Source organism: Arachis hypogaea, chromosome 20 (genome assembly GCF_003086295.3).
Source record: "Arachis hypogaea cultivar Tifrunner chromosome 20, arahy.Tifrunner.gnm2.J5K5, whole genome shotgun sequence".
NCBI lineage: Eukaryota > Viridiplantae > Streptophyta > Magnoliopsida > Fabales > Fabaceae > Arachis > Arachis hypogaea.
In genome coordinates, this window is record NC_092055.1 from 39,285,247 (window position 1) to 39,294,223 (window position 8,977).

Consider the following 8,977-nt stretch of genomic DNA (forward strand, 5'->3'; position numbering starts at 1 on the left):
TCCTTTGGTTCCTCAGAGGGGAACTCCTTATTGATCACTGGACGTCCCAGGAGGTCTTCCTCCTCGGGATTCACGTCCTCTCCTTCCTCCTTGGATTCGGCCATGATGGTTATATCAATGGCCTTGCACTCTCCTTTTGGATTTTCTTCTGTATTGCTTGGGAGAGTACTAGGAGGAGTTTCAGTGATTTTCTTACTCAGCTGGCCCACTTGTGCCTCCAAATTTCTAATGGAGGACCTTGTTTCATTCATGAAACACAGAGTGGCCTTAGATAAATCAGAGACTAAATTTGCTAAGCTAGATGGATTCTGCTCAGAATTCTCTATCTGTTGCTGAGTGGATGATGGAAAAGGTTTACTATTGTTAATCCTGTTTCTTCCACCATTATTAAAGCTTTGTTGAGGCTTTTGTTGATCCTTCCATGAGAGATTTGGGTGATTTCTCCATGAGGAATTATAGGTGTTTCCATATGGTTCACCCATGTAATTCACCTCTGCTATTGCAGGGTTTTCAGGATCATAAGCTTCTTCTTCAGAAGATGCCTCTTGAGTATTGTTGGATGCAGCTTGCATTCCACTCAGACTCTGAGAAATCATATTGACTTGCTGAGTCAATATTTTATTCTAAGCCAATATGGCATTCAGAGTATCAATTTCAAGAACTCTCTTCTTCTGAGGCGTCCCATTACTCACAGGGTTCCTCTCAGAAGTGTACATAAACTGGTTGTTAGCAACCATGTCAATAAGTTCTTAAGCTTCTGCATGCGTTTTCTTTAGGTGAATGGATCCACCTGCAGAAGTATCCCATGACATCTTTGATAACTCAGACAGACCATCATAGAATATATCCAGGATGGTCCATTCTGAAAGCATGTCAGAAGGACACTTTTTGGTCAATTTCTTGTATCTCTCCCAAGCTTCATAGAGGGATTCACCTTCCTTCTGTCTGAAGGTTTGAACATCCACTCTAAGCTTACTAAGCTTTTGAGGAGGAAAGAACTTGGCTAAGAAAGCCTTGACCAGGTTATCCCAAGAGTTCAGGCTATCCTTAGGTTGAGAGTCTAACCATATTCTAGCTCTGTCTCTTACAGCAAACGGGAAAAGCATAAGCCTGTAGACTTCAGGATCTACTCCATTAGTCTTAACAGTATTACAGATCTGCAAGAATTCAGTCAGGAACTGAAAGGGATCTTCAGATGGAAGTCCAAGAAACTTGCAGTTTTGTTGCATTAGAGAAACTAATTGAGGTTTAAGCTCAAAATTGTTTGCTCCAATGGTAAGGATGGAAATGCTTCTTCCATGTAAATTGGAATTAGGTGCAGTAAAGTCACCAAGCATCCTCCTTTCATTATTATTATTTTCGGCTGCCATCTCCTCTTCCTATTCGAAAATTCCTTTAAGGTTGTCTCTGGATTGTTGTAATTTAGCTTCTCTTAGTTTCCTTTTCAGAGTCCTTTCAGGTTCAGGGTCTGCTTCAACAAGAATGTTCTTGTCCTTGCTCCTGCTCATGTGAAAAAGAAGAGGACTAAAGATACCGGGGATCCTCTTTACCACAGTATAGAGGTTCCCTTGTGTGAGTAGAAGAAAAGAAGAATAAGAATGTAGAAGAGAAGAATTCGAACTCAGAGGAGAGGAAGGGGTTCGAATTTTTGGGTGAGGAGAAGTGTTAGTAGATGAATAAATAAATAAATAGAAGTAGATGAGGGAAAGGGAATTTCAAAAATTAATTTTGAAAAAGAGTTAATGATTTTTGAAATTTAAGATAAAATTAAAATTAAATTTAAAAATTAAAACAATTAATTAATTAAAAAGAATTTTTGAAAAAGAGGGAGGTATTTTCGAAAATTAGAAAGGAAAGAGTAGTTAGGTGGTTTTGAAAAAGATAAGAAACAAACAAAAAGTCAACTAGTTAGTTGAAAAAAATTTGAAAATCAATTTTGAAAAGATAAGAAGATAAGAAGTTAGAAAAGATATTTTAAAATCAAATTTTTGAAAAAGATATGATTAAAAAAAAGATATGATAGAAAGATATGATTAAAATTAGTTTTGAAAAAGATTTGAATTTTAAAATCAAAATTAATGACTTGACTCACAAGTAATCACAAGATATGATTCTAGAACTTAAAGTTTGAATCTTTCTTAACAAGAAAGTAACAAACTTGAAATTTTTGAATCAAAACATTAATTGTTGATAATATTTTCGAAAATTATAAGATAAAATTAAGAAAAAGATTTTTGAAAAATATTTTTAAAATTTTTGAAAATAAATAAGAAAAAATGAAAAAGATTTGATTTTTGAAAAGATAAGATTTTAAATTGAAAATTTGATTTGACTCATAAGAAACAACTAAATTTTAAAAAGTTTTGAAAAAGTCAACTCAAATTTTTGAAAATTTATGAGTGAAAAAGGGAGAGATATTTTTTTTATTTTTGAATTTTTTATGATGAGAGAGAAAAACACAAAATTGACTCAATGCATGAAAATTTTGGATCAAAACATGTGATGCATGCAAGAACACTTTGAATGTCAAGATGAACACCAAGAACACTTTGAATGTCAAGATGAACACCAAGAACTTATTTTTGAAAAATTTTTAAGAAAAGAAAAACATGCAAGACACAAAACTTAGGAATTTTTTATATTTAGACACTAAGAATTCAAGAATGCATATGAAAAACAACATACAACACAAAACAATATAATATGAAGATCAATCAAGAAGGTTTATCAAGAACAACTTGAAGATCATGATGAATGCAATTTTCGAAAAAATGCAAGATGAGTATGCAATTGACACCAAACTTAAAATTTGACACAAGACTCAAACAAACAACATAAAATATTTTTTTGATTTTTATGATTTTATTAATTTTTTTGGATTTTTGTATTTTTTTTTTTGAAAATCATATAGGAAAAAGAAGATAAGAAATTCAAAAAATTTTTAATAAGAATTCCAAGAATCTTTCAATGTTAGCCTAAAGCTCCAATCCAAGGGTTAGACATGGCTCACTAGCCAGCCAAGCTTTAGAAGATACAAATCAGGCATATAACAGCTGATACTTCATCCAACTTCATATACATGCCTTTTATGTTGACAAGTGGAAGCCTCAATCCAAAAGAATTTGGATATGGCTTTACAGCTAGCCAGGCTTCAACATGTTACCATGAAACTCTAGAATTCATTCTTAAAAATTTTGAATAATTTACGAAAACAAAGGGAAAATTTTTTTTTGAAAGATTTTGAAAACAAATTTATTTTTTTTCGAAAATAAAACAAAAAGAAAATTACCTAATCTGAGCAACAAGATGAACCGTCAGTTGTCCAAACTCGAACAATCCCCGGCAATGGCGCCAAAAACTTGGTGTTGTTGCCGGACCAACTTGGCACTGATGTTACCGGACCAAAACTTGCCAAAAACTCGAACAATCCCCGGCAACGGCGCCAAAAACTTGGTATGCGAAATCATGATCACTCAGATTTAGATTTGTAAAATTTGTTGTTCGTTCTCTCCCTGGCAATGGTGCCAACAAACTGGTGCACAATACCATGGTTCAAACATAACTTCACAACTTCGCACAACTAACCAGCAAGTGCACTGGGTCGTCCAAGTAATAAAACCTTACGTGAGTAAGGGTCGATCCCACGGAGATTGTCGGCTTGAAGCAAGCTTTGGTCACCTTGTAAATCTCAGTCAGGCAGATATAAAATGGTTATGGAGTTTTCGAATAATAATGATAAATAAATAGAAAAGATAGAAATACTTATGTAATTCATTGGTGAGAATTTCAGATAAGCGTATAGAGATGCTTTCGTTCCTCTGAACCTCTGCTTTCCTGCTGTCTTCATCCAATCAGTCCTACTCCTTTCCATGGCACACTTTATGTAAGGGCATCACCGTTGTCAATGACTACATCCCATCCTCTTGTGAAAAAGGTCCAAATGCTCTGTCACAGCACGGCTAATCATCTGAGGTTCTCGATCATACTGGAATAGGATTCACCCTCCTTTTGCGTCTGTCACTACGCCCAGCACTCGCGAGTTTGAAGTTCGTCACAGTCATTCAATCCCTGAATCCTACTCGGAATACCACAGACAAGGTTTAGACTTTCCAGACTCTCATGAATGCCGCCATCAATCTAGCTTATACCACGAAGATTCTGATTAAGAGATCCAAGAGATACTCATTCAATCTAAGGTAGAACGGAAGTGGTTGTCAGGCACGCGTTCGTAAGGAAATGATGATAATTGTCACGTTCATCACATTCATGTTGAAGTGCGAATGAAAATCTTAGAAGCGGAATAAGTTGAATTGAATAGAAAAACAGTAGTACTTTGCATTAATTCGTGAGGAATAGCAGAGCTCCACACCTTAATCTATGGTGTGTAGAAACTCTACCGCTGAAAATACATAAGTGAAAGGTTCAGGCATGGCTGAGAGGCCAGCCCCCAAAACGTGATCAATAGATCAAAAATATAATCCAGGATCTTCCAAAAGATGAAAATACAATAGTAAAAAGTCCTATTTATACTAAACTAGTTACTAGGGTTTACAGAAATAAGTAATTGATGCATAAATCCAATTTCGGGGCCCACTTGGTGTGTGCTTGGGCTGAGCTTTAGCTTTCCACGTGCAGAAGCTTCTTTTGGAGTTGAACACCAGTTTGTAACGTGTTTCTGGCGTTCAACTCTGGTTCGTGATGTGTTTCTGGCGTTTAACTCCAGACTGCAGCGTAGAACTGGCGTTCAACGCCCTTTTGCGTTGTCTAAACTCGGCCAAAGTATGGACTATTATATATTGCTGGAAAGCCCTGGATGTCTACTTTCCAAAGCAATTAGAAGCGCCCCATTTTAAGTTCTGTAGCTCTAGAAAATCTACTTTGAGTGCAGGGAGGTCAGAATCCAACAGCATCAACAGTCCTTCTTCAACCTCTGAATCTGATTTTTGCTCAAGTCCCTCAATTTCAGCCAGAAAATACCTGAAATCACAGAAAATACACAAACTCATAGTAAAGTCCAGAGATGTGAATTTAACATAAAAACTAATGAAAACATCCCTAAAAGTAACTAGATCCTACTAAAAACAATGCCAAAAAGCATATAAATTATCCGCTCATCACAACACCAAACTTAAATTGTTGCTTGTCCCCAAGCAACTAAAAATCAAATAGGATAAAAAGAAGAGAATATACTATAAATTCCAAACTATCAATGAAACATAGCTACAATTAGATGAGCGGGACTTGTAGCTTTTAGCCTCTTGAATTGTTTTGGCATCTCACTTTATCCATTGAGGTTCAGAATGATTGGCATCTATAGGAACTTAGAGTTCAGATAGTGTTACTGATTCTCCTAGTTCAGTATGTGGATTCTTGAACACAGCTACTTTATGAGTCTTGGCCGTGGCCCTAAGCACTTTGTTTTCCAGTATTACCACCGGATACATAAATGCCACAGACACATAACTGGGTGAACCTTTTCAGATTGTGACTCAGCTTTGCTAAAGTCCCCAATTAGAGGTGTCCAGGGTTCTTAAGCACACTCTTTTTTTTGCTTTGGACCTTGACTTTAACCGCTCAGTCTCAAGTTTTCACTTGACACCTTCACGCCACAAGCACATGGTTAGGGACAGCTTGGTTTAGCCGCTTAGGCCAGGATTTTATTCCTTTAGGCCCTCCTATCCACTGATGCTCAAAGCCTTAGGATCCTTTTTATTACCCTTGCCTTTTGGTTTTAAGGGCTATTGGCTTTTTGCTCTTGCCTTTTAGTTTTAAGAGCTTTTGGCTTTTTCTGCTTGCTTTTTCTTTCTTTTTTTTTTCGCTATTTTTTTTTTTCTGCAAGCTTTGTTCTTTGCTACTTTTTCTTGCTTCAAGAATCATTTTTATGATTTTTCAGATTACCAAATAACATGTCTCCTTGTCATCATTCTTTCAAGAGCCAACATATTTAACATTCTTAAATAACAACTTCAAAAGACATATGCACTGTTCAAGCATTCATTCAGAAAACAAGAAGCATTGTCACCACATCAATATAATTAAACTAAGTTCAAGGATAAATTTGAAACTCATGTACTTCTTGTTCTTTTGAATTAAAAACATTTTTCATTTAAGAGAGGTGATGGATTCATAGGACATTCATAACTTTAAGACATAGTTACTAACTACTAATGATCATGTAATGAAGACACAAACATAGTTAAGCACTTAACATAAAGAAAACGAAAAACAGAGAATTTAAGAACAAGGAATGAATCCACCTTAGTGATGGTGGCGTTTCCTTCTTGAGGAACCAATGATGTCCTTGAGCTCTTTTATGTCTCTTCCTTGTCTTTGTTTCTCCTCCCTCATTGCTTTTTGATCTTCTCTAATTTCATGAAGGTTGATGGAGTGCTCTTGATGTTCCACCCTTAATTGTCCCATGTTGGAACTTAATTCTCCTAGGGAAGTGTTGATTTGCTCCCAGTAGTTTTGCGGAGGAAAATGCATTTGAGGCATCTCCGGGATCTCATGGTGATGAGCTTCATGCGTCTCTTGAGATCCATGAATGGGCTCTCTTATTTGTTCCATCCTTTTCTTAGTGATGGGCTTCTCTTCCTCAATGGGAATGTCTCCTTCTATGTCAATCCCAGCTGAGTTGCATAGATGGCAAATAAGGTGGGGAAAAGCTAACCTTGCCATAGTGGAGGACTTGTCAGCTACCTTCTATAGTTCTTGAGGTATAATCTCATGAACCTCCACCTCTTCTCCAATCATGATGCTATGGATCATGATGGCCCAGTCTATAGTAACTTCAGACCGGTTGCTAGTGGGAATGATTGAGCGTTGAATGAACTCCAACCATCCTCTAGCTGCAGGCTTAAGGTCCAGTCTTCTCAGTTAAACCGGTTTACCTTTTGAGTCAATCTTTCATAGAGCTCCTTCCACACATATGTCCATGAGGACTTGGTCCAACCTTTGATCAAAGTTGACACTCCTTGTGTAGGGGCGTGCGTTCTCTTCCATCATTGGCAAGTTGAACGCCAACCTTACATTTTCCGGACTAAAATCTAAGTAATTCCCCCGAATCATGGTGAGATAATTTTTTGGGTTCGGGTTCTTACTTTGATCATGGTTCCTTGTGATCCATGCATTAGCATAGAACTCTTGAACCATTAGAATTCCGACTTGTTGGATGGGGTTTGTTAGAACTTCCCAACATCTTCTATGGATCTCATGTCGGATATCCAGATACTCATTTCTCTTGAGTTTGAAAGGGACCTAGGGGATCACCTTCTTCTTGGCCACAACATCAAAGAAGTGGTCTTGATGAGCTTTGGAGATGAATCTTTCCATCTCCCATGACTCGGAAGTGGAAGCTTTTGTCTTCCCTTTCCCTTTTCTAGAGGATTCTCCGATCTTGGTTGCCATCAATGGTAATGGAAAAATAAAAAGCTTATGCTTTTACCACACCAAACTTAGAATATTGCTCGCCCTCGAGCAAGAGAAGAAAGAATAGATGAAAAAGAAGAATATGGAAGAGAGAAAGGAGAGGTGTATTCGGCCATGAAGGGGAAGAGAGGGTTGTGTTGTGTGAAAATGAGGAAGAATGGAGGGCTCTATATAGGGAAGGGAGGGGGGTTAAGGTTCAGCCATATGGGTGGGTTTGGGTGGGAAATTAATTTTGAATTTTGAAGGTAGGTGGAGTTTATGAGGTAGGTTTATGGGGAAGAGTGGATGGATGTGAGTGGTGATAGGGAAGAGAGATTGAGGTGATTGGTGAAGAGTTTTGGGGAAGAGTGTTTATTGGGAAGAGAGGATGAATATTGAGAAGATGGAAGAGAGTGAGTGGTGGTAGGTGGGGATCCTGTGGGGTCCACAGATGCTGAGTTGATCCTGTGGGGTCCACAGATCCTGAGGTGTCAAGGAATCGCATCCCTGCACCAATTAGGCATGTAAAACGCCTTTGCATGCAATTCTGGCGTTTAAACGCCAAACTGATTCTTGTTCTGGGCGTTGAACGCCCAGATGCAGCATATTTCTGGCGTTGAACGCCAGCCAGATGCTGGTTTCTAGCATTCAGCGCCAGCTCTTCTTCACTGTGTATTTCTGGCGTCTGAACGCCAGGATGCTGCTTGTTTCTGGCGTCCAACGCCAGAAACATGCTCTGTTCTGGCGTTGAACGCCAGTGAGATCCTCCACCAGGGTGTGATTTTTTTTCTGCTGTTTTTGATTCTGTTTTCAATTTTTATATTTATTTTGTGACTCCACATGATCATGAACCTAATAAAACATGATATAACAATAAAAATAAATTAAAATTAGATAAATAAAAATTGGGTTGCCTCCCAACAAGCACTTCTTTAATGTCAATAGCTTGACAGTGGGCTCTCAAGGAGCCTCACAGATGTTCAGAGCATTGTTGAGACTTCCCAACACCAAACTTAGAGTTTGGATATGGGAGTTCAACACCAAACTTAGAGTTTGGTTGTGGCCTCCCAACACCAAACTTAGAGTTTGACTGTGGGGGCTCTGGTTGACTCTATTTTGAGAGAAGCTTACTGTGCCTCTTTTTCATGTTTACCTAAGGATGTCCTTGAGTTTTAAACTCAAGGGAGTCCTCATTCAATTGAAGGACTAGTTCACCTCTGTCAACATCAATCACAGCTCTTGCTGTGGCTAGGAAGGGTCTTCCAAGGATGATGGATTCATCCTCATCCTTCCATGTGTCTAGGATTATGAAATCAGCAAGGATGCAAAGGCCTTCAACCTTTACTACTATGTCCTCTACTTGTCCATAAGCCTTTTTTCTGGAATTGTCTGCCATCTCTAATGAGATTTTAGCAGCTTGTACCTCAAAGATTCCCAGTTTCTCCATTACAGAGAGTGGCATGAGGTTTATTCCTGACCCAAGATCACATAGAGCCTTCTCAAAGGTCATGGTGCCTATGGTACAAGGTATCAGGAACTTTCCAGGATCCTGTTTCTTCTGAGGCAATCT

General features: G+C 38.0%; 1 non-coding gene across 1 annotated transcript; it reads left to right on the forward strand.

Moving 5' to 3' along the window:
- The first annotated feature begins 866 nt into the window (after window positions 1-866).
- LOC112788501 (small nucleolar RNA R71) lies at window positions 867-974 on the forward strand. Its single transcript, XR_003195862.1, has one exon. It is a non-coding gene; the product is annotated as a small nucleolar RNA R71 (small nucleolar RNA).
- Window positions 975-8,977: the final 8,003 nt, after the last annotated feature.